The 27,116-nt window shown below is 44.3% G+C and overlaps 1 protein-coding gene and 1 pseudogene across 1 annotated transcript in view; one reads left to right on the forward strand and one right to left on the reverse strand.

Moving 5' to 3' along the window:
* Nucleotides 1-26,283, reverse strand: LOC123345320 (annotated as a pseudogene).
* The window catches only part of LOC123345325 (maestro heat-like repeat-containing protein family member 1), a 315,313-nt gene that overhangs the window by 101,802 nt on the left and 186,395 nt on the right, over nucleotides 1-27,116 (forward strand). The gene's annotated exons all lie outside the window — the stretch shown is intronic.

Below are 27,116 nucleotides of genomic sequence, written 5' to 3' on the forward strand. Positions count from 1 at the left end.
GGTAGATGGAGTCCTCCAGAGCCATAGAGACTGGGCTGTGTGAGGCTAGAGATGCTAATTCCAGGGTCCCCAGGCTCAGGGACACAGTCTGAGCTGGGATCCTGGCAACACCCAGAGCCAGGGTCGGATTCTCTCCCCAGGGACGGAGCCCGGCGGGAAAGTGTAGATTGAGGCCTTGTCACCAGCATTGAAAAATGTCACCTGCCCCTGGTCACAGTCCAGATAAACCCGGATCCTGCTGGGGACCCGGCTCAGGGGCAGGGGGGTCACAGGGGAGGTCAGAGCCAGGAACTGACTCAGCCACTGCACAGCCCAGATCCCCCCCTCAGGGCTACGGCTGATCCGTTCCTGCCTCCACCAGAGACTCTCTGGCCACCCCCACAGCCCAGAATTGCCCATCCCCCACCTCCACTTCCCAGCAATGTCTCCCCGAGGTGAATCCCTCACAGCCCAGCACACAGGGCTCAGGGTCAAATCTCTCTGGGTTGTGGGGCAGATCCTGCCGTGTGTCTCCACATCTCACACTTTTCCGATCCTCAGACAGGACGAGTTGGGGATGAGCCGTGTCTGGATCCAGAGTCACATTCACTGGGGAGAGAGAATCAGAGCATTAGGGGCAGAGCTCAGCCCTGGAGCAGCTGGAGAGTGACTCAGGGAATCTCTTTCCTCCAGGATTTACTCATCAGCTCTGAGATCTCAGCACAGAGCTAGGGAGAGTCTGGCAGAGATGGGCCAGTGACAGAGTGAAAAGATCGGCTGGTCCATGCTTGGGGCTCAGAATCTTTCCCCTCCTGCCCCCACCTCTCCCCAGGGAGGGGACTAGAGACTCCGGGAGCCCCAGCAGATGGTACAATTCAGTGAATATTGAGAGAGCTTCCCTCCCGCTCGCCACCTTTAATCTCACCGTGTCGCAGCTGCCTCTGTGCTGGACTTTGGTATGGGGCCTTCCTACTGCACCCGGCCTGCTCTGAAATGTCACAGCTCGGACAACAACAGGCCACACGGTACCAGGATTCAACATGCCCAGAATGTCCCTGCTCAGCAGCAGTCACAGCACAAAAGTACATTAGAATGAGTCAGGGAGTGAGGGATTAACACAAGGGAAGGGGATTCATGGTGGAATGAGGCAGAAGCTAGGAGTGTGCAGGGAGCAGGAACAGATTAGGGTTTTGTGGGGTCCTGGGCCAGAGCAAGTGGGGACCCCTCCCCACCCCTTCCACCTGCACTACCCCTGACCCCCTGCACTTCTGCCGGGAAAATGGGGTCGAGGTGCGGGGGTGTGCCCCACTCCAGCCACTTAGCACACCAGCCAGAGAGCAGGGCAAGCCCCTGTGCCCTGAATCTGCTCTCCGGCTGGAGTGTCGGGTGGGTGGAGTGGGACTAGCCCCAAGCCCTGACTCCACTCTCTGGCAGGAGCACCGGGCAGGCAGAGTGGGTCCGGGCGGGGAGGCCCCCATTTGTCTGGGGCCCCTGGGCACAGGCCCCATTAGCCCAGTGCCTAATCTGCCACTGAGGAGAGGTGTAGACTAGGTGGTTGGTGGAAAGAGGTAGAGGGTCATGCTAGTGATGGGGAGGCTAAAGTGTCGTCCTGTTTTCCAGAGATGGGAGAATGCTGAGATCATGGTGGATGGAGAGAGGAGAAAAGAGACAAGCTCACAGCTCTGATCACAGGAGCTCCCCAGATGTGAATAATGGAGCCAGAAGAGCCCCTGTCTGTGATCAAGGCTCTGTTCCTCTGCTGGAGACTGCAGCAAGGGTCACACACAGACACAGTCCCTGCTCACCCCGTCAGTAGGGGTCATTGCAGAGCTCCTGGCCTTCTTCAGAGGGGAAAAGATGAAGGGACAAATTGGAGATCAGCCATCAGCACATGGAGATAAAACAAACTCCCCAGGGAGAAGTGGCTGTGGAGGTGCATGTCGCACTGGATCTGTACAATGAGCGGCAGCTATTATCACAGATCTTTGCAGGGTGCAGTGCACACGTGGGTGGTGGAGGGGCAGGAAGAGTAGATGCAATATGATGTAGATTCATTATGGTGTGTTAGGACATAGGCGAAAACCCCGTCTCACCCTGTGATGTGCTGTGAAATGCAGGGTGCTGGAGAGGTCTGCCCTGAACTATCACATCCATTCCTATATTCTAGGAAAAGAGGCATATTGCCTCATGGGAACAGATATTTGGACATTGATAAAATATGATCTTTAATTACCTTCTTCTATAGGTGCCATAGATCTTCTCCACCCTAAACATAACCACACGATTAGAGATGAGAGTGGATCTGAACAAATATTGCATGATTCAATATTGTAAAAACTAATACACCGAGGGAAAAATAAAGTTATAAGTTCATCAGAACCTCCACTGGGTTGCATGTGTGTCTCTCTCCCAGGGTGGATCTTCACTGCAGAGTTAGCCCAGGATCTTACCTGGCTGTTGCCCCAATCTGTTTATTGCACAAGCACAAAAACTCTGTCACAAGTTTGATGGTGCTTTACACCCAGGCTGGCTGGTAAAACCTTGGGTATAGGCTGTAGCCCAGGTACCACTTTCATTCAGGTTGGTTACCTGCCCACTTTGAAATGTGGAGGGAGATTAATCATCTCAGGGGCTGATGGTCCTCCAGTGCCTTCCCACAATTCCTCCTGGATCATATTTTCTTGGTCACTACCTATTTTACTACTTTATTGCTTATTAATTTTTCAAATTAGTGTTTGGTGTGAAATTCACTCAGTTTAGTCTTTCCCCACATTTAATAAAGTTTCATTAAAAAACAAACCCCTATACACCCTGCCAAAAGATGATCATAAAAATAAGAAAAAAGCACAGAAGAAAACAAAAAAGGGTTCCTATTGCAACAATTTTAAAAGTTATATTAAAAATAAAACACCTCCACCATAATTAAACAAACTGTCACACGAGGATTCAAATTGGTACAAAAAGTTTCTTGTCAGAGGAAAGATAATGACACTTACTTATTTCTTTATCTTGTTTGTCTAAAAATTAAAGAGAAATAAAGATATATTTTCGTTAGACATTTCCCTTTTCTTATTTTTTATTTCTATTTTTCATGCATATGACAGTGAATGCTGAGAAAAATCAATATACTCTTCAGGACATCCGATGAGAGGATCCAGTGGTCCCTTTTGGTGTTAAACTCTGTGATTCTGTTGCTTATCAGTTTTTCAAATTAGCTTTTCATGTCAAATCTATCCAATTTAGTGGTTTCCCAGATTTTATCAAGTTAACCCAACCCCCAGCCAAACCAACGAACAAACCAACAACAACAACAAAAAGCAAGCACACCAACAAACAAAAAGAGGTTAAACATTTTAACAAAATTGTAAAAGTTAAATTTAAAAGCAAACAATTTGACAACATGAGGATCCAATATGATTCACAAAAAATTCTTGTCAGAGGAAGGATAATGACACTTACCAATTTCTATATCCTGTTTCCCTAAAAATTAAACAGAAATACACATATTGTTTGTGAGGAGTTTCCTTTTTCTTATGTTTTATTTCTCTTTATCATCAATATGACAATTAAGGCTGAGAGATTATTATTTCTATTCAGTCTCTTAAGGATGTTGGACTAGATGATCCAGTGGTCCCTTCTGGTCTTCAACTATGTGACTCTATAACTCTATTGCTTATCACTTTTCCACATTAGCTTTTGGTGTGAAATTCATCCAGTTTAGTCTTTCCCCACATTTTATAAAGTTACATTACAAAACAAACCCTTCATGAATAAAAAAGAATGAGAATAATAATTTAAAAAGCAATCAAACAACCACAAAAAGTTTCCTATTGTAACAATTTTAAAAGTTAAATTAAAAATCAAATACCTACGCCACAATTATATATACTCCCACATGGGGATCCAATTGGGTACAAAAATTTGTTGTCAGAGAAAGGATAAAGATACTTACTTATTTCTTTTTTTAGTTTGTCTAAAAATTAAAGAGAAATGCACACATGGTTTGTTAGGTGTTTCCATTTTCTTATATTTTATTTCTCTTTAGCATCAATATGATGATTAAGGCTCAGAAACTATTTCTATTCAGTTTCCTATTAAGGAGATCAGACTAGATGATCTGGTCGTCCCTTCTGGTCTTAAACTCTGTGATTCTATTAGAATCATATAATCCTAGGACTGGAAGTCTAATGCCCTGCAGTCGTGGCAGGACTAAGTATTATCTAGACCATCTCTGACAGGTGTTTGTCTAACCTGCTCTTAAAAATCTCCAACAATGGAGATTCTACATCCTCCCTCAGCAATTTATTCCATTGCTTAACTACTCTGCCTGTTAGGAATTTTTTCCTAATTTATCCAGCCTAAACTGCCCTCACTGCAATTTAAGCCCATTGCTTCTTTTCATATCCCCAGAGGTTAAAGAGAGCAATTTACCTCCCTCCTCCTTGTATTAACTTTTCATATACTTTAAAACTGTTATCCGGTGCCCCCTCAGTCTTCTCTTCTCCAGATTAAACAAACCCAATTACTCTATTGCTTACCAAGTATTCAAATTAGTTTTTTGTGTGAAATTTATGTAGGTTAGTTTTTTCCCCAACATTTTATAAAGTTATATTACCCTCAGGGCTGGCTCCAGGCACCAGCTTATCAAGCACGTTCTTGGGGCGGCAACTCCGGAGTGGGGCGGCACTTTCACGTATTAAGTGGCAATTCGGCGGAGGGTCCCTCACTCCAGCTCGGAGCAAAGGACCTCCTGCTGAATTGCTGTAGATCGCGATTGTGGCCGCAGCTTTTTTTTTTTTTTTTTGGCTGCTTGAGGTGGCAAAACCCCTGGAGCCAGCCCTGATTATCCTCCCCCTGCTCCCCCACCAAAAAACAGATTTAACAATGCATAAATAAATAAATAAATATAAGTTAAATTTAAAAGGAAACAACTCCATGGCAATTAAACAACCTTCCTATGATGGATTACACCAGTTTAAAACCATGCCCTTTGGACTTCATGGGGACAGTGCCACTTTCCAGAAGCTGACAGACAGAGTGCTATGGCCGCATGGATCTTACACAGCCACCTACATTGATGATATCATCATCTACAGCTGAGCATATGAAGCACGTTACTGCGGTATTTCACGCTCTCAAAGAGGCAGGTCTGACGGCCAACCCAACCAAGTGTCAGCTGGCCACCCAAGGAATCACTTACCTAGGGTATGCTGTGGGGGAGGGGAGGAGCTACGACCTTTGGTGGAAAAGGTTAAGCTCTAGTGGGCTGCCCTGTTCCTTTCACAAAGAAGCAAGTCTGGTGGTTTATGGGGTTAGTGGGATATTATTGACAGTTCATCGCAGACTTTACTACCAAGGCTGCCCAATTGACAGACCTGGTTAAGGACACTGCACCCAAAAGAATCCATTGGACCAAAAGCTGTGACAAGGCATTTAGGGCAATACAAGACCCATTGACCCAGGAGCCAATAGTCCTTTATTCTCCAAATAATGTGCCTGATGTCGGACTCAGTGCAATGTTATGTTTAGAAGTTGGAGGAGGAGAACACCCTGTTTTCTATCTCAGCAGGAAGTTGTTCCCGCAGGAGGCAGCCTAATCGGTCATCAAGAAGGAGGCCCTGGAAGTGATACGAGCCATCAATGCCCTAAGCTATTATTGGTGGGGGGCAGCCCTTCCACCTAGTAACTGACCGTACACCACTCCACTATCTGAGCTCAATGACAGACCATAACCCAGGCATTATTCAGTGGTATCTCTCAATGCAGCCATACAGCTTTCAGGTGGTACGTCATTAAGTCATGGAAAATAAAAGCGTGGATGACTTTTTCACAGGATGGTGGGGACATGAACTGGCCCCAGGACACCATAGCCCAAGGTCTGAGGGGGGAGGGTGTGTGAGGGGGTACACAAACCCCACAGTGAGCCTGACAGGGTGAAAGGACAGTACTGAGCCCAGCTAGCCCAGCCCATCCAGCACTGCAGAGCATGTTCCACCTGAAAGGGCTGAAAAGGGAGCAACCCAGCTCAGATGGGAGAGGTAATAATTGGAGATATACCAATCTCCTAGAACTGGAAGGGACCTCAAAAGGTCATTGAGTCCAGCCCCCTGCCTTCACTAGCAGGACCAATTTTTGCTCTTGATCCCTAAGTGGTCCCCTCAAGGATTGAATGCACAACCCTGGGTTTAGCAGGCCAATGCTCAAACCACTGAGCTATCCCTCCCCCAGGATAGAAAAGGAGGACAGACTTACCCTGAAGGCTCCTGACAAGGGACTGACTATATACTTAGCCCAATTGGGGCTGACGGTTTGGTTGCCTTTTCTTTTTCTTTTCACCTTATCTTGGACTGGAAGCTGGGGGAGAACAGCAGACGGTAGGAAGTGACCCAGGGAGGGCGACTCGGAGCACAACTTTGGGGACCAGACACTGTTGACCCTCCTAGGGCACTGGGTTAGAGCCTGGTGGTGTGGGTGGGCCAGGCTCCCCCTACCACTGCCCAACTTCCTGCACCTCTGATTTAAAAAGGGCCAGAACTGCAAGACCTGCCCGCTGGGAGGGGGCACTAAGTGTGGTAACCACTAGGCCACCGATGACTCAATTACACTCCCACATGAGGATCCAATTTTGTACAAAAAATCTCTTCTCAGAGAAAGGATAATGACACTTACCAATTTCTAGATCTCGTTTCACTAAAAGATAAACAGAAATACATATAAATGTTTATGATGAGCTTTCCTTCCCTTATATGTTGTTTCTTTCTATCATCAATACAATGTTAAGGCTGGGAGATTATTTCTATTCAACCTCCTCTTTGCTATTGCTTCTTCCCACCCCCCAAATAACATTTTGGTGTGAAGTTTGTCTAATTTCGATTTACCCCAAATTGTATTAAACTAGATTAACACGCCTTGTCCTGGGGCACATCCCCATCCCAGTCAGGAAAAGATGAAAGCTCCTCTGGGCTCAAATGACCTCATTCCTGCTGGGCCTGCTGCACTTGGAGGAAACGATCTTGAAAGGCAGAGCTTGTCACAGGAAAGGGGAGGCAGCCAGGAGAAAGGCTACTGGAACTCAGAGGTAGCTGATTCTTACAACAGAGCCACTGGAAGACAACTTGTGACGCTCTGCCACTCACAAGGGCCCTTCAGACCAGGTAAAAGCAGGGATGTGCACAGGAATTTAATTTTGACCCTTTTTGAGGGGCACATTCTGTGCCCCACCTCCTACCCAGGAGCTCCTTCTGGCCAAGGAAGGACCATGCTCTTTCCCTTACCACCGCCCTGGCAGGAGATCACTCTTCCCTCCCCCTACCCGCAGGAGCTCGCTCTTACCCCTCCCCCTCCCCCTCCCCTGCAGATGCTCATTCTTTCCCCAACCCCAGCAGCAGTTCTCTCTACCTTTCCCCTGCCTCCGCCCTGGCCCTGGCAAGAGGTCACTCTTCCCTGTCGCTGCGGCCCTGGGGCTGGAGAAGCTCTGTCCCTGATGATTATTGGGGGGTGCCTCTGCTTGCCCCCCATTATGCACGCCCCTGGGTACAAGCTGACAGCAGCAGAGAGCGATTGAAGATGAACCCTGTCCTGGGGTCTAGCTGTTCTTAAACTTCTGTCATGGATTCACTTGATCGGTGCTACACCCCCAGCTTCGCAATAGTCTCTAGAGACTCTTCAGTCTGATAGACACTCTAGGCCTCTCTCTCTTCCTTCTGGGTAAGCCACACGGCTTCACGGCCTCCTCAGACTGGACCTCTGGGCCTTCAGTGCTCCTGCTTTGCACTGTGAGCTCTGTATAGTGAGTCCAACTGAGATACTCCTGGTAGAGACTCACACACTCTTCAGGGAGAAACGCACTTCACCAAGCATTTGCTTTGGCACTCCATTGTCAAAACAGTCGGGTGTATTAGTCAATGGGACACAGCACGGGGAGTCCTTAGGTTATCACAGAGAATGGAAGGTTAAAGTATAAACCATTCTGGATAGCCCGGAGCCAAGTCAATCCGTAGTGAACCCCACTGTTCAAGCTCTGTCTGTCTCTCAGTCTGACCTCCTTAGTCAGCCTCCAGGTGAGAGCCCGTATTCTCCCTGCAGCCAATTCTTATCCCCCATCTCACACCCCTCCAGTCCCTTGCTCTTGAACTGGGGAATGTTGCTCAGCTTCCCTGCTTAGATGGGGGGGAAATCCATCTGCCTCTCAGTTGTTGGTTGCTACGTGTCAATATCCGGTGACTGGATTTGCCACTGTCTTCTCTGCTGCTCCATTGATGTGAGGACTAAGGCCCAGACAGCTAGGCAACACCCTTATTAATGTCTCCTAGCCTGGCCTGAGAGCAAAAAGTCCTTTCCCTCCATTGGGTAACAATGTCACATATAGGGGAAACTGAGGCACACATAGGCTTAATAAACATATTACAGAAAAATCCCACTCTACCACACCTTCATTAACAAGCCAGACTTCTATAGATTCTTTTGAAAGACTCTTTGGCTGAGGCTTACACCCCTGAGACACGTAGCTATGCTGACCTAACCCCCTAATTGGAAGGTCTTTTAAGGGAAAAGGGTCTCTGGAAACATGCAAATAGGCCCTAAAGTGGTCCAGCCTATCACACACACCCTTCCCCCAACAAAGACACAGAAATAAAATTAAATCAGAGAAACCAAAAAGCCTGTACGCATTGTGTAACTGTGGTCAAAATTTGTATTTGTGGAAAAGGGGAAATTGAAACTTACCAAGTTCTTCAGTAAGTTTCCCTTAAAAAGACAGAAATCAATATAAGTGATCATCATCTCCTTCCTTCATGAAACAGTGTTAAAAGACTACATCGTATAGGTACTAAATTCATTAGGAGCAAGGAGGGCCAAGTTCAATTTATTTGGAAATTGGGCTGATATTCTTTATGGATGTAGTTCACCTGGGCATGGACTACTGTGTCTGAGTTATGTGACAGTGGGTATGATTTTTTTTATTTCCCAGCTGAGGAAGAAATGTGTTTATTTACTGATTTACCACAGAGGCATTTCTATAGGGCACATCACGATAATGTCCAGATGCATTACATTTTATTAGCAAAAAAGAAGTGGGATGTGCAAATATAAGAGGCAAAACTTTGCAGAACCTTGTCTCAAGTGCAACCAGATACAGACAGCGGTAACCCCCCAAGAACTAGCAGGAGCGGGAGACGAAGGACTGAGCAGAATACAGATGCATCTGCTATGATCAAATTATCTGGTTCAGTTCTATTGCGCAAGACTCCCCTCTCTCCTATTCTACCCCCCAACCTCTGCCCCCACTCTCTATTAATAAGTCCTCATGCATTCTTCTCCTTTATATAGGACAAGATCAGCTGGTCACACATTCTTTTAATATTAAATTCCTAAATCACCCTTATTTATTAGAATAAACCCTTTATTTATAGCATATTTCTTCCTCTCATATTTACCTTTCATTTTAAAGAGATAAACAGTGAGGCCAATCAAACCAAATAAAACTATCAGGATCACACTCAGAACTATCGCCCAGGAATTCACCCTCAGGAAAAAGGAATCTGAAAAACAAAACACCCAGAACTTGTCTTAATTTGGAAGTGTTGAGAGTTGCACCAGTTTAAGTAAATTGATGCACAAAACCTAAATCATAAATTGGCTTAATAGTGCCCTACCTCCATTAAGCTGAAGTCGGTAACAAATTGACTGAAGCTAAATCTGTATAGGGCACTCTGAAACATATATGAGTGTTCACCCAAGCAAGTGTCATCGATTAACTAAATAGTTAATCAGTGCAACTTTTGTATGCAGACAAGGGTAAAATAAGTCCCTTGGTGGATCCAGACCAAAGTGACATAAGGAGCACAAGTCCCACTGAAAATCAGTAGAAAGAACATCACGTGACTTAGATGACATTTCACACACCAAGTAATGAACAATGAGTTGGTGCAGCAACAAAAATCACAAAGAAGCCCTGTACAAAATTTTATCACATTCAAAAAAATCATTAAGGTGAATTTAAGGTTGCAGGAACATACTGTGTCAGTGGATTGAGTGAAAGTTTCTTCTCAAAAATGTAGGGTGTGTGTGGTTGTGCATGCTAGAATATCCGAAAAGTAAGAATTAACATTACATTAAATACAAAACTTTGTTTGTCTGAATACTTACAATTAAGGGAATCAAGTTCACTAAACTGTGACCCCATAAAGACACCAGCCTCCCATCTTCTGTGTTTGTAAGTGGATTATGAAATATCCACCACAGATGTTTCAGTTCTTGTTTTCTTATGTTTTGTTTTGTTTCTAATGGTGGTGAGTTCAGTGTGGGGTTTGGATGGTAACTGACCTATATACACTGCTGATTCCTTTTCTTGATTGAGAACGGTGTTCCTGATGCAACAGGACAAGTTTTGGTTTGAATGTTCTTTTACAATGATAGCCGTTTCTGTTTCAAACAGATTGTTATCCCCTTGGGATTTTGTTACATAAAGTGATGGTAAATGTCGTCCACTGAGATCTCTCCACAGCACCTCAGGCTCTGGGTACCAACCGGCTGATCGACAAACCACCCGGATCCCTCCATCCTGGTGACCCTCAACAGAGATGAGAGGAGCAGAGCCCAGACCTAAGGGGAAAATACATAAAGGTGTTAATTCCATGAATTAATTTAACAGCATAAGGGATGAGGGACAGTTTGTGGATCCCTTACTCACACTAGAAAGCACTAATTCATGTAGGCAGTCAGTAGAAAGCATAAATTAATACTGGAATCTCTGAAATCCCAGTGCTCATGGACACACAAAAACATGAACAAATATTTACAATAATTGCACTGAGTCAGTGGGAGATATTTTCATCTCAACACAGGAGCAACTGAGTGCTGACACCTTGCTGACCTTAACTGATCACTCTCCTTATAGTGTGTATGGTAACACCCATTGTTTCATGTTCTCTGTGTATATATCTTCCTATTGTATTTTCCACTTCATGCTCTGATGAAGTGGGTTTTAGCCCACGAAAGCTTATGCTCAAATAAATTTGTTAGTCTCTAAGATGCCACAAATACTCCTGTTCTTTTTGCGGATACAGACTAACAAGGCTGCTAATCTGAAACTTTTCAAAATATGTTCATTAATGCATTAGATAAATATGTTTCTTTTTAAAAAAAAAATCTAACTGGTGTCAAAGCAGCAGGAGAGAAATCCTCAGTCTTGTCTAAGAATGGTAAATACATAACTTCTCCTCCCCACCACCACCATTATATAGACTCAGCAAATAAGGCTGCATTTGTTTTTGACTATACCCCTAAGTAACAAACTACAGTGAACCCATAAGAAGGCCATAAAAGTCTGGCAATCCCACCTTAGCCACACATCCTAGAAATGACTGCAGAGCAATTGCAAGGACATATGTGTCAGAAGTCCTTTCCCTCTTAACCAAAGACCCCTTTTGAAGTCAATCACGAATTTCTTTTGGGCAAGAAAGCTCCTTGACCATCCTGAAAATGCATTTAATAACATGTTGGGAAAGTTTCTAGCATATTTTCCCTAGTATAAAAATGGCTGTTTGCTGAAATTTACATAAACTGCATTATTGTAAAATATTTCAGAAGCAGGGAATTACAGTTGTTGTAATAGGAAAGAATAAAGCCTGCAGACCACACAAAGCTAAAACTGACACAAGCTACTGACCTGCTACCCACAGTTCCAGTATGGTTTCTTTGTAAAAAGTATCATCTTGAACAAAGCAGTGGTATAGTCCTTCATCAGCGAGTTTGATATTGAGAATCCTCAAGGGAACATTTCCAGCTGTGAGTCCGGCTTTCAAAAGTTCTGTCCTCCCCTGATACTCTGTCATCTGCCCATCATACTGATCCTTCCCATCACGGTACAGGTGCACAAAGGATGCAAACTCAGATCGGAACCATCTCACCTCCATGTTTGCAGCACTCACGCTGGGGGAGAGGTGACAGGGTAACACAGTTTCCTGACTCAGGATGGCAGTGACAGGGTCACGGGGTCCAATCACTCTGAACTTTTCTGTAAAATGCACCAGAACAACAAAAACACAAAAGAAAGCAGTTCAGAGGAGTGTGGGAATTTGATATAAAGGACACATCCAACAGGTTCCATTTTATACACTTTCCAAAAAGTTGAGCCAGAGGCAGACACTCGACATGGAACATTTCAGCCTGAATGTTTAAGACAGAGCAGAGCTCATGGGCAGCAGGACTGGGGCTTTTTTAGAAGAACACTCAGCCTCAGTGTATGGCACAGGCACATGGCACTGAGATGGGCCATGGAGCTGATAACAGGCAAGCTTGGCACATGGCAGAGGCACAAAGCACTGGACAGAGAAGGAAGCTGAGAATAGATAGGTTCAGTGCATGGCACAGGCACACACTGCTGACATGGGGTGAAAAGCTGAAGACGGGTGTATTCAATCCATTTCACAGTCACACATCAGAGAAACTGAGGGAGAGTACTGGGAATAGACATGCTCAGTGTATAGTTGAGACAAGCTTACTATTCAACAGTCCATTTTTCTAACTGCTCTCAAATTGACACATTTATTGACATTGCCATGAAATTTGCTGGGCCTCAGCAGGAATAAGGGTAGGATTGGTGGGCCATATTTGGTGTTCTTTCACTAAGGTGCTCCTGAGACATAGCCATATTATTAGAGCCAATTGTTGAACTATTATGGTTCAATGTGTCATATGATCAAGAGACCAAATAACCAAACTTAGCCAAAATTATTGGCTAAAGACAAAACAGTCCACTACAAAAAGGAGACATATGTACCCTTCTCCTGGAAGCAATTCTTATCTTGAAGCATACACACATTATACAGAAGGTGTGCCTCAAAAATACATCCCCCAAAGACACTTATATTTATACCATAGTTATTCACACGTGAGCAAACACTTTATACATCACCTAAGACCCAACCCACCAGTTCCTTTACTTGCTGTTCTGTACCTTCCTTATCTCGGTTTTGGATACCACATTCCAAACCAGGTGGGTGTAGAGGTACATCCCAGCCACTGCTAGGACTCAGCCTATCAAAGCCAAGATACATGAATGGTTTCTTTTTTCTATAGTGAATGCTAACTTCAGCTTTGCAAAGTTTTGTGGGATACTTGATATTGGTGAACAGACTCATGGGAAGAACATAATACATTCAGTTAACTTCCTAACACTTTACATATATATGCAATGTATATTATAGGACTACTGTGCACATAATGACTAACAATATGGTGTATACTATACCTAACATATATGTATTAGCTAACAGGCCCAATAAAAAAGTCACAACATCAATATATTCTGGTTGTTCTTATGTTTTTGGGTACGTGAGTCTCAAACTATGGCTCTGATCTTTTTTATACCTGAAACCCACTAAGTTAATTTAATTTTTTATTATTTTATTAAAATCTTCAATGTGTCCCACCAATGCTTTGGGCATCCTTGACAATCTTTTAAAAATACTTCTGTGAAGAAACAGACCTGGGCACTATCCCAAGAGGAAATAAAATAACCCAGCATCAACACAATCAGGGTAAAAATTGAATGAAGAAGGTGCTGATCTTGCTGTGTGGTTAAGTTTACACACTATGAGTAGTTCTACTGACTTTTGAGAGAAGCATATTGTTAAGACACTTCAAGGGCCTAAACAAATCCTCTAAGAAACAACAGACACAGGGCGGATTCGTACCTGGTTCCATCTTGAGACCATAAAAAGTAAGGAAGAAAACAATAAAACCAAGGAGAGGGGAGCTGGCTCTGGAGTTGTGACACAATGAGAGAATCTTCATCTTCACTGTGACTTGATCTAGACTACTGGAAGGAGGAGGAAAAAACTTCTCATAGTGAGTATAACACTGACTAACATTAAATCATTAAAGTCCAACATTAAAGACATATTAAATAAAAAAGGAATAAATACATTGTTAAGTGAACTCTTTCATATTACAGAGTTAGAACAGCCATTCAATTAAAGTTGAAAATATGTTTCTTTTCTAAGTCTGATTTTGTTCCATCCCTACAAAATCCACATAAAAAAAAATCAGTGTGAAAACTGGTAGTAATTCCATCAATGGAGAAAAAAGTTTTAAGGAATGAGAGAGAGAGAGTGTGTGTATGTGTGCGTGTGAGAGAGAGAAAGAGAGTGAGAGAGACACAGAGAGAGAGAGAGAGAAAGATTCTTCAAGGGTTTTTTCCCCCCATTTCTTTTCTTTCAAGATATCAGAGGCAAAATGATTCAGGCTCATAAACAGAGCTATTAAGTAACAAGGACCAGAGAGAAATACACTTCCCATAAGCTTAGATTTGCAAGAATTTGTAATGTACTTTATAAAATAAGTTAATTCATAGCAAATCTCCCTTTGAATGCACTGAGAACAGGATCAGGTCCAGAGCAGAGGAGAGAAATAAATTCTTAAGTCAAATAACCACAATAGTTTGGTGTTAAACTACAATGAAAGGCGTGCCAAAATAGATCATATATAATTTTGAATATATAGTTCAAATGCAAAGTTTATATTCAATCAGACACATTTATCCTCGGATTATTGGATCATTTTGCAGTTAATAATTCACCCAAGGAATAAAGGTCCCCTAGGAGGTATCAAAGAGCAATTGTAGTCAAGTGACAGAAGCTCGCCTACCTGATGAATCCTGGAAATAAGCTTTGGAACAGTTTTGAGCTCTCCCTGGCATTTCCAATTTTTCTAAAATCCTCGTCTATTCTCCTCTGGTTAGTCTACCTGTGAGAGGGAGAGGTAGTGAGTTGTTACCATTAGCAGTTACTGATACATATGGTTGTTCTTATGTGCTGACTTACCCTAATTTGCTAAAACTTGACAGTGGTGTGCGATGGAAGCATAAAGTAGCTGGTAAAGTGCACATGGTCTCTATAAAACATGACATAGCACAAATATTGGGTCAAACAACTAGTGATGATAAATAAGATGTTGAAATCAAATCTACATTATATTCCATTCCGTGTTCAAATTCCCTATTCTGTCCTGATCACATGACAGCCCCAATGCTGGTAGTGCCTCACTCCACTCAATTATCAGTGTTTTATAAAACACGCATCTGTAAATGCTATGTAGAGGTTGATAGAATCCAAAAGTAGTAGTTGTAGAAATGTAAGAATCAAGTTAGTGTACTTTGCTTTTTCAGCTGTCTTAAACACTTCTTGTCTTCTTCATTTAAGGAGTTAATATAAGTGCCCTAATTAGTCAACTTCTGAACTGAAGTCTTTGCTTCTTCCAGTATGTTTTCAATGGATATCTCTCTGATTGATCCAAGTGTAGCTTCCATTGCTGGACAGAGACCTACTACTTTTGGCAGATGCCTGGATGACATTGTATAATAACCCAAGTGGTTTCAACAGTAGACTTACAAGAGAGAAGGTGATTGTGTTCTCTGAACTTAGTAGCAAAAGGAGTCCACCAACCTTACTATTTAGATCCATCCCATCTCGGTAGATACTTTCCAAAGCCAATAATAATGGTTGCAGTAATTTTAAGACAAGAGCCAAGGATCGTTCATGAGAAAGCCAGTGGATTTTCCCAGGTTGGACTAATTTGAACTTCAGTACCAGTGTATCTTCTACATTTTCCAAGACAGTCAGTCTTTTTGGACTCTTGCTGAAAAAAGAGTATTATGAAGACATTAAATTTATACCTTTTTAAATGCCTTTTGAAGAGTCTGCAGCTCATCCTAGTGCTAGTTGGAGCATATGGCCTCTGCAGTGTGTATTGGAGAGATTAGAGTTACACTTTTCTCTGAGCAAAGCTTGTACTCCACTATGTCTTTCAGAGAAGTTTGCAGCTCTATCAAATGCAGAAGCAGCCATCTGTTTGGGGTTCAATTGACAAGCATTTAACTCTTCTAAGATGTGGGTTTCACAGATGCAGATGATGTGTTTTCTATAACCTGAACATATAGAAATTCATCTAGTTACCTGCCACTGATATCAAGAGAACATAGGCAGTGACTTAATACTTGGCACCCATTTGCATTGGTGCATTCATCTGCAATGTATGCACATTTTCAGAATGTGATGAGAGAGTTCTTCTCTTTTCCAACTGCTGAGTCTTTCACTGTTGCACTGCATTGTTCTAACCAGTCAGTTGAGTTTCTTGCAGAAAGATAGTGAGCTGGTCTTGGTCAGAACCAGTGTCCAACTTCTGGATTAACAAATGACAATGCACTTAACACTGGCCTCCAGTTTGTAGTGTGTGGTGTCTCTTGCTTAAAGAGAAAGTATCATGTGACAGCCATATTTGTTTGCATAAACTGTGTTGCGTCTCCAGCACTCTTAACAGCCTCATTAAGTACTTCTAAATTTGTCTGTGTCAATAACTGGTTTATCAGGCTTTCTGCATGTCGATGCAGTCCAGAGGATTGGTGTTTTGCAGCCTTTTCACATAGTTTGTCAGCATTGGCTTTGCTGATCAGGCTGGCAAACCAAGCTCTTCCAGTTTTACTATATAATTCCATAGTATGCTCACATGTTGAATACTACCTGCAGTGCTGGTCGCCCCATCTCAAAAAAAGATATATTGGAGTTGGAAAAGGTACAGAGAAGGGCAACTAAAATGATTAGGGGTATAGAACAACTTCCATATGAGGAGAGATTAAAAAGACTGGGGAACTTTCTGGCTTGGACAAGAGACTACTAATGGGGGATATGAGAGAGGTCTATAAAATCGTGACTGGTGTGGAGAAAGTGAAAAGCTCCCTCACATAACACAAGAACTAGGGGTCACCCAATGACATTAATATGCAGCAGGTTTAAAACAAACAAAAGGAAGTACTTCTTCACACAACATACAGTCAACCTTTTGAACTTTTTGCCAGGGGCTGTTGTGAAGGCCAAAACTAGAACAGGATTCAAAAAAGAACTAGATCAGTTCATGGAGGATATTGTCCATCAATGGCTATTAGCCAGGATGGGCAGGGATACAACACCATGCTCTGAAAGCCTCTGTTTGCCCGAAGCTAGGAGTGGACAGCAGGGGATGGATCAATAATTGCCCTGTTCTGTGAATTTCCTTTGAAGCACCTGGCACTGGCCACTGTCAGAAGACAGAATACTGGGCTAGATGAGGAAAGAAAACAAAGTAAGAGAGGATACAGCCATGGGCAGAAGAATGGACATAAGGAGGAAGGGTAGTGTAGATACTAGTCTAATTGGTGATACTGGTGGTAGAATCTCTGTGCCTAACCGGGTAAAGAATGTCAGTGAAGCCAAATGGCAAAAATTGAGATGTTTGTACACTAATGCGAGGAGCCTACGTAACAAAATGGAGGAACTAGAGCTACTGGTGCAGGAAGTGAAACCAGATATTATAGGGATAACAGAAACATGGTGGAATAGTAGTCATGCCTGGAGTACAGGTATTCAAGGCTATGTGCTGTTTAGGAAAGACAAAAATAAAGGCAAAGATAGTGGAGTAGCATTGTATATCAATGATGAGGTTAATTGTAAAGAAATAAGAAGTGATGGAATGGATAAGACAGAGTCTGTCTGGGTAAAAATCACATTGGGAAAGAAAGCTACTAGAGCCTCCCCTGAGATAGACTGCTGGGATCTGATTTGGATATGGATAGAAACCTCATTAATGTTTTTAATGAAGTAAACACTAACAGAAACTGTGTGATTATGGGAGACTTTCACTTCCCAGATATATACTGGAGGACAAGTGCTAGTAATAATAATAGGGCTCAGATTTTTCTGGATGTGATAGCTGATGGATTTCTTCACCAAGTAGTTGAAGAACCAACAAGAGGGGATGCCATTTTAGATTTGGTTTTGGTGAGTAGTGAGGACCTCATAGAAGAAATGGTTGTAGGGGACAACCTTGGTTCGAGTGATCATGAGCTAATTCAGTTCAAACTAGATGGAAGGATAAACAAAAATATATCTGGGACTAGGGTTTTTGAGGGCTAACTTTAAAGAATTAAGGAAATTAGTTAGGGAAGTGGATTGGACTGAAGAACTTGTGGATCTAAAGGTGGAGGAGGCCTGGAATTACTTCAAGTCAAAGCTGCAGAAACCATCAGAAGCCTGCATTCTAAGAAAGGGGGAAAAAATCATAAGCAGGAGTTGTAGACCAAGCTGGATGAGCAAGCATCTCAGAGAGGTGATTAAGAAAAAGCAGAAAGCCTACCAGGAGTGGAAGATGGGAGGGATTAGCAAGGAAAGCTACCTTATTGAGGTCAGAATATGTAGGGAGAAAGTGAGAAAGGCCAAAAGCCATATAGAGTTGGACCTTGCAAAGGGAATTAAAACCAATAGTAAAAGGTTCTATAGCCATATAAATAAGAAAAAAACAAAGAAAGAAGAAGTGGGACCGCTAAACACTGAGGATGGAATGGAGGTTAAGGATAATCTAGGCATGGCCGAATATCTAAACAAATACTTTGCCTCAGTCTTTAATGAGGCTAATGAGGCACTTAAGGATAATGGTAGGATGACAAATGGGAATGAGAATATGGAGGTAGATATTACCACATCCAAGGTAGAAGTCAAACTCGAACAGCTTAATGGGACAAAATCAGAGGGTCCAGATAATATTAAAGGAACTGGCACATGAAATTGCAAGCCCATTAGCAAGAATTTTTAATGAATCAGTAAACTCAGGGGTTGTACCGTACGACTGGAGAATTGCTAACATAGTTCCTATTTTTAATAAAGGAAAAACAAGTAATCTGAGTAACTTTAGGCCTGTTAGTTTGACATCTGTAGTATGTAAGGTCTTGGAAAAATTTTTGAAGGAGAAAGTAGTTAAGAACATTGAGGTCAATGGTAATTGGGACAAAATACAACATGGTTTTACAAAAGATAGATCATGCCAAACCAACGTGATCTCCTTCTTTGAGAAGGTAACAGATTTTTTAGACAAAGGAAACGCAGTGGATCTAATTTACCTTCATTTCAGTAAGGCATTTGATACGGTTCCACATGGGGAATTATTAGTTAAATTGGAAAAGATGGGGATCAATATGAAAATTGAAAGGTGGATAAGGAACTGGTTAAAGGGGAGACTACAATGGGTCGTACTGAAAGGTGAACTGTCAGGCTGGAAGGAGGTTACTAGTGGAGTTCCTCAGGGATCAGTTTTGGGACCAATCTTATTTAATCTTTTTATTACTGACCTTGGCACAAAAAGTGGGAATGTGCTAATAAAGTTTGTGGATGATACAAAGCTGTGAGGTATTGCTAACACAGAGAAGGATCGGGATATCATACAGGAAGATCTGAATGACCTTGTAAACTGGAGTAATAGTAATAGGATGAAATTTAATAGTGAAAAGTGCAAGGTCATGCATTTAGGGATTAATAACAAGAATTTTATAAATTGGGGACACATCAGTTGGAAGTAACAGAGGAGGAGTAGGACCTCGGAGTATTGGTTGATCACAGGATGACTATGAGCTGCCAATGTGATATGGCCATTAAAAAAGCTAATGCGGTTTTGGGATGCATCAGGCGAGATATTTCCAGCAAAGATAAGGAGGTGTTAGTACCGTTATACAAGGCACTGGTGAGACCTCGTCTGGAATACTGTGTGCAGTTCTGGTCTCCCATGTTGAAGAAGGATGAATTCAAACTGGAACAGGTACAAAGAAGGGCTACTAGGATGAGCCGAGGAATGGAAAACCTGTCTTATGAAAGGAGACTGAAAGAGCTTGGCTCGTTTAGCCTAACCAAAAGACTGTTGAGGGGGGATAGGATTGCTCTTTATAAATATATCAGAGGGATAAATATTAGGGAGGGAGAGGAATTATTTAAGCTCAGTACCAATGTGGACACAAGAACAAATGGATATAAACTGGACACTAGGAAATTTAGACTTGAAATTAGACAAAGGTTTCTAACCATTAGAGGAGTGAAGTTCTGGAACAGCCTTCCAAGGGGAGTAGTGGGGGCAAAAGACATATCTGGCTTTAAGACTAAGTTTGATAAGTTTATGGAGGGGATGGTATGATGGGATAGCCTAATTTTGGCCATTAATTTGGCAACTGAACTTTGATTATCAGCAGGTAAGTGTGCCCAGTGGTCTGTGATGGGATGTTAGATGGGGTGGGATCTGAGTTATTACAGAGAATTCTTTCCTGGGTGCTGGCTGGTGAGTCTTGCCCACATGCTCAGGGTTTAACTGATCGCCATATTTGGGGTTGGGAAGGAATTTTCCTCCAGGTTTTTCGCCTTCCTCTGCAGCATGGGGCACAGGTCACTTGCTGGAGGATTCTCTGCAGCTTGAGGTCTTCAAACCACAATTAGAGGAGTTCAATAACTCAGCCATAGGTTAAGGGTTTGTTACAGGAGTGGATGGGTGAGATTCTGTGGCCTGCATAGTGGAGGAGGTCAGACTAGATGATCATAATGGTCCTTTCTGACCTTAAAGTCTATGAGTCTGTGAGACCATTGGTCTGACCCAATGTGATGATGCTGCCCATGGGAGCCAGCTGAGGTTACTCAATTAGGGTGAACTGCAAACAAAACAGGGCAGATAAACCCCAGAAGCTGGTGGTTATTCCAATACTTACATTCACCAAGCCGGCACAAAACAGCTTCTATAGTACCTCACTGGTTATTCAGAAGTTCAAACAACGCAGTTCCCTTAAAGTACCCAGCCTCAGGCCTCCGTCCAGACACACACGTCAGATATGATGATTACTGAAAATATTATCTCATCATATAAAAGAAAAGGTTCTTCCAACCCCAAAGGATCAGCCACACACCCAGGTCCAATTATAACTTAGATCTTACCCAAAATACACGCTTATAATCAATCCTTATTAACTAAACTAAAATTTATTAAAAAAGAAATGATTGTTGGTTAAAAGATCAATATACATACAGACTTGAATTCAATTCTTGAGGTTCAGATACATAGCAGAGATGAGTTTGTAGATTCCAAAAGTCCTTTTAGAAATAGTCCATAGGTTATAGTCCAATGTCCATATTCAGGGTGACTCCAGTCAGTGACTGAGGATCTCAATCCTTACGGCTCAAAGTTTCCCCTTCTTGGGCCTGGTCTACACTACGAGTTTATCTCGAATTTAGCAGCATTAAATTGAATTAACCCTGCACCCGTCCACACAACGAAGCCCTTTACTTCGATATAAAGGGCTCTTTATATCGATATCTGTACTCCTTCCTGATGAGGGGAGTAGCGCTGAAATCGGTATTGCCGTTTCGAATTAGGGTTAGTGTGGCTGCAATTCGACGGTATTGGCCTCCGGGAGCTATCTCACAGCGCACCATTGTGACTGCTCTGGACAGCAATCTGAACTCGGATGCGCTGGCCAGGTAGACAGGAAAAGCCCCGCGAACTTTTCAATTTCATTTCCTGTTTGCCCAGCGTGGAGAGCACAGGTGACCACGCAGAGCTCATCAGCACAGGTAACCATGCAGTCCAAGAATTGAAAAAGAGCACCAGCTTGGACCGTACCGGAGTTACTGGATCCGATCGCTATGTGGGGATAGGATTCCATGCTAGCAGAACTACGTTCCAAAAGATGAAATGCCAAGACATTTGAAAAAATCTCCAAGAGCATGATGGAAAGAGGCCACAATAGGGACTCACTACAGTGCCACGTGAAAGTTAAGGAGCTCAGAGAAGCCTACCAGAAAACCAAAGAAGCAAACGGAAGGTCTGGGGCAGAGCCGCAGACATGCCGCTTATACACTGAGTTGCATGCAATTCTAGGGGGGGCTGCCACCACTACCCCACCCCTGACCGTGGATTCCGAGGAGGGGGTAATCTCAGCCATGCCTGAGGATTCTGCGGACAGGGAAGATGAGGAGGAGGAGGACAAGCTTGCGGAGAGCACACAGCACTACGTTCTCCCCAACAGCCAGGATCTTTTTCTCAGCCTGACTGAAGTACCCTCCTAACCCTCCCAAGGCATTATCCCAGACCATGAAGCCATGGCATTCAAGCAACATCCGTTCTTTATCTCGCTGTGTTATCCTCAGAAGAGTGAAGAGTGATATCGTTCATGGTAACCTGGTTGAAATATGGGAATTTAATTAAAGGGACAGAGGTGGCCATTCCTACTGGGCTGTTTGCCTGTGGCTGAAAATAAATCCTTCCCTACAGTTAGCCAAGCGGTGTGTGTGTGGGGCTGGGGGGGGGGAATTGGCGCTGAGTTTTTTCACATTTGGCTAGCAGGGATCTTCCTTGATACCAGCCACACAGTGGGGGGAGGGGTAAAGCGATCATCCCAGAGAATTGGATGGGGGAGGTTTAGTTTGGTTTCTGCTGCTGTATGTTAACAGGAAATCCGCAGCACTCAATGGGCTTTGTTGGTATGTGGGAAAGGAGGGCGCTGGTTTTATGAAGGCTGCAGAAGCCAAAAGACAATGGCTTACCATGGTGGCATGCAAGCCAAATTCTGTTGCCTGGACTTGCATCTATGATCTCTAACACCAAAGCCGCAGGCACTCAATATTAAGATGCAAAATGCAAACTTGTGCTGAAATCACATGTGCTACGTAATGTGAATAGAGTTGTTCACCATGAAAGAGTATAAGCATTGTTCAGTAAAATGTATCTTTTTAAATACTTCTCTCCCTTTTTTTCCCTCCCTCCCATAGCTTCAAATTTTTCAAGCCTCCCTCCTCCGTCCCGAAGGCTATCTCAGATAAGGCGGCCGAAAAAATGGACGTGAGATGAAATATTTCTCTGAAATCATGGAATCGACCTGCAATGAAAGAACTCATCTGAATGAGTGGAAGGACGTGGTATCAACATACAGGAAAGATGCCAGTGAATGTGAGGACAGGAGGGACCAACGTGAAGAGAGGAGGGACGCTTCAGATGAGAGGTGTCGGCAGGAAGATCAGAGGTGTCGGCAGGAAGATCAGAGGTGGGGGGATGCCACGCTGGAGTTGCTGCGTGATCAAAAAGACATGCTCCAGCGTCTAGTGGAGCTTCAGGAACGCCATAAAAGTCTCCCCCGTACTCTCACAGAGATTGTGGAGCACACAGCAAGCAGCAATAACAATGGGAATATTGGTCTGGCTGAGGTCTGAGTGAGTCAGTAATGTGCACCAGCGTCCCTTTAAACGTCCAAATGCACATACTACCACCATTCTGCACTTGCTCAGCCTGCAGTTGAACAGCTCCTGACTACTGTCCATGCTGCCTGTGTATGGCTTCATGATCCATGGCATTAAGGGGTAGGCTGGGTCCCCAAGGATAACTATAGGCATTTCAACATCCCCAACTGTTATTTTCTGGTCTGGGAAGTAATTCCCTTGCTGCAGCCTTTTAAACAGATTAGTGTTCCTGAAGATGCAAGCGTCATGAACCCTTCCCGGCCATCCCACGTTGATGTTGGTGAAACGTCCCTTGTGATCCACCAGTGCTTGCAGTACCATTGAAAAGTACCCCTTGCGGTTTATGTACTGGCTGCCCTGGTGCTCCGGTGCCAACATAGGGATATGAGTTCCATCTATCGCCCCACCACAGTTAGGAAATCCCATTGCAGCAAAGCCATCCACTATGACCTGCACATTTCCCAGAGTCACTACCTTTGATAGCAGCAGCTCAGTGATTGCTTTGGCTACCTGCATCACAGCAGCCCCCACAGTAGATTTGCCCACTCCAAATTGATTCCCGACTGACCGGTAGCTGTCTGGTGTTGCAAGCTTCCACAGGGCTACTGCCACTCGCTTCTCAACTGTGAGGGCTGCTCTCATCTTGGTATTCTGGTGCTTCAGGGCAGGGGAAGCAAGTCAAAAAGTTCCATGAAAGTGCCCTTACGCATGCGAAAGTTTTGCAGTCACTGGGAATTGTCCCACACCTGCAACACTATGCAGTCCCACCAGTCTGTGCTTGTTTCCCAGGCCCAAAATTGGCGTTCCACGGCTAGAACCTGCCCCCTTAACAGCATGATCTCCAAAGCGCCAAGGCCCGCAGTTTGAGAGAATTCTGTGTCCATGTCCTCATCACTCTTGTTGCCACGCTGCCATAGCTGCCTCCTCCTTGCCTGTTTTTTCAAGTCCTGGTTCAACATAAACTGCATGATAATGCACAAGGTATTTACAATGTTCATGACTGCTGTCTTCAGCTGAGCAGGCTCCATGCTTGCCATGGTATGATGCCTGCACAGTTCACCCAGGAAAAAAGGTGCGAAACGGTTGTCTGCCATTGCTTTTACGGAGAGGGGTGAGGCTGTACCCAGAATCACCCGTGACAATGTTTTTTGCCCCATTAGGCATTGGGATCTCAACCCAGAATTCCAATGGGCAGGGGAGAAGCAGGAACTATGGGATAGCTATGGGATAGCTACCCACAGTGCAACGCTCTGGAAGTCGACGCTAGCCTCAGTACGCACACCGCCGAATTAGTGCGGCCACGTGCACTTGACTTTATACAATCAGTTGCCCAAAATCGAATTTTGTAAAATCGGAATAATCCTGTAGTGTAGACATACCCTTGAAATCCAAAGCAGAACTGAGATGCAGAAGGATCGTGTCCTAGGGTTCTTATACATTTCCAGCAGCCTTTTGGCTTGTGAAAACAACAGGCTTAACTCTCCTTCTAAACATTCTGGCAATTAGCACAGGATAATTTATCCATTAAACAGTTCAGATACAGGTTACTACAACTTTCAAGGAGACATAGACAATAATACTCTTTCTCTCAAGTATCTTCCTAAATGTTAATATTCCTTTTTTGATCTTTGAATCAAAGCTATAGCAATAGACAAGACTTGTTTGCTTACATCACAAGACCTGAGCAAACATCTACCCTTCTATCTCTAACAATGCAGACTTCCATTTCAAAGCTCTATTCATTTACATATCTTCCTAACTAGTCTCTAAAGTACACCCATGGGTCAGGCCAGTCTGTAAGTTAATTAACGCTCTCTGGCCCTGTCACCTTTTGATGAGATATTATATTACACTCATAATGTCACACCCAATATGGCCATTCTTATATAAAAAATAATTATAATACACCTCTACCCTGATATAATTCAACCCAATATAACACGAATTCAGATATAATGTGGTAAAGCAGCGCTCCAGGGGGGGCGCTGCGCACTTCGGTGGATCAAAGCAAGTTCAATATAACGCAGTTTCACCTATAACGCAGTAAGATATTTTGGCTCCTGAGGATAGCGTTATATCAGGGTAGAGGTGTATAATAAAAAAGTTTAGTGCAGAAAACTCCCAACAGCCAAAATTGATCACTTGGGCAACACAGCTCTGTCTGCTGGATACCTAGGCAGAGTATGTGAGTTCATGTAAATGGTCCTGAAGCCTTCCCCCCATGCCTGGCTCATCACTACCTGTCAGGGACAGCGCATTCAGACCTTGCTTACAAATCGTAATTTTAAATTATAAGGTTGGCCAACATTGCCAAAACCAATGCGCCAACATTGTCAGAAAACACAACAGTTGTGTGAGGAAGCCAGTCTTTGTTCATACTTTTCAAACCTATTAGATTTTTTCAGGTACAAGAATTTTATCATACACTGTATATGCTTTTAAAGTGTGTATTAATGTTCCAATTTCTAGTTGACCACTGAGGGGTGTTGGGGAAATTCGGGGGGGTGTACAGCCCCCTTGGCGGGTATAGGGAAGGCAGCACCTCAGTAGGTTACATCAAAGAGGAGCTGCAGTGACTAGACATTGGGATGCCTGTGCCTTTAAGAACCCAGCCCTGGGAAGCCCATGCTGAGAGGTGCTGCCTGTGGGAGGGGAAATAAAAAAGCCCTTCTGCTCCCCCATCATATTTTTTTTGCAAACACCGGTGTCTCAGTCCATGGGGGTAACTGTTACCCCCTCTCCCCCTGCCTATGCCGGGGTTTTGCCCTCTGTCACACTCTGGGAGCACCTCACCCCTGAGCTTAACTCTGTCTCCTTCCCCCCCACACCCCTGATTTTGCCCTTCAGCCCCTATCCTAACCCTGCCTTCAGATTTTTGACCCCCCTAACCAGTCAATTTTTGCCCCCTGCTCAGACTCTGGCCACCCTCCTCCTCTGATTTGCACCCTTTACCCCTTTTTAACCCCTGTAAAAAGCAGTCAGCAGAATCTTACTGATAATAAGGGCAGGGTGAAGGGCAGTGGCTTCAGCAGATGTTACTGATGTTAAGTGCACCCCCTAAGTAGCAAATTCCTACAGAGAACAGTTTCCTACACTACATCTGCCCTAGTCCCCATGTCACTTACCGAGGCTGCAGCACCAGTTCTGCACACGGGGTCACGACGCCGGAGGGTTTGAGACCCAACCTGTCATCATTACTTGTGTTACATTTGTAGCTGAATTGATGGGGCCGAGGCCCCCAGCATGGGCCTTCCACAAGCTTCAAAACTGAAAGTACAAAAATAACAGGAAGTTGAAGTAACAGTCCGTGTCCTGGGCTGGTTGGGGCGAAGCAAATTCTTCTTAAAGTACCAGCCCCGCCCCCCCTTCCCTCCCACAGGGCCCGGAGCTGGGGAGATGGGCCTGGCAGGGGTAGTTTGCCGGGTGAGCCAGTGTAGGGGTGTCAGTGCCCCCCCGCAGGGATCGCTGGGTTTTCAGTAATTCCCCTGCCCAGCACCACCTGCCACAGCCCTGCCCGGCTGGGAACATAACGCAGCAGCAGCAAAAAGCATCAGCCAGTTCGCACCCTCGCACTGGGCGGAGGCAGAATGAGGAAGGTTGAAGGGCGGGGAGCTGAAATCCGGAGTCACTGAGTGGGGAACTGGGGGGGAAGCAACAGCTGATCAATGGGGGCGAGGGGTCAGAACGGACTGAATGTGACTCAGGCACTGCCCAGCTGTAGCTGGCTCGGCTCCTGCAGGAGCTTGGGGAAGGGGGGGCAGAGCCTGGGGGGGGAGGGGCGGGCAGCAGCTCTGGTACTCGCAGGCCCCCCGGAAGCAGAGCTGGGGCGAGGAGGGGCCGGTGATGCAGAGTCACTTTCCTGCCCGGCTCCGGCCCTTCCCCTGGGTCTCTCCCCTCATCTGCAGGCACAGGTGTGACGACATGTTTAGCAACCCTTGCAGCCGCTGCGGTGATTCTGGCTTCCAGGCTCCTGGCGAGATCCCTGAGCCCCGGGGGGCGGCTGGTGCTGGGAGCCCGGAGCCCTGGCTGCAGCCGGGAGAGGGGAATCTCCAGCAGGGCCCTTCC

The sequence above is a fragment of the Mauremys mutica genome, chromosome 12 (genome assembly GCF_020497125.1).
Source record: "Mauremys mutica isolate MM-2020 ecotype Southern chromosome 12, ASM2049712v1, whole genome shotgun sequence".
Lineage (NCBI taxonomy): Eukaryota > Metazoa > Chordata > Testudines > Geoemydidae > Mauremys > Mauremys mutica.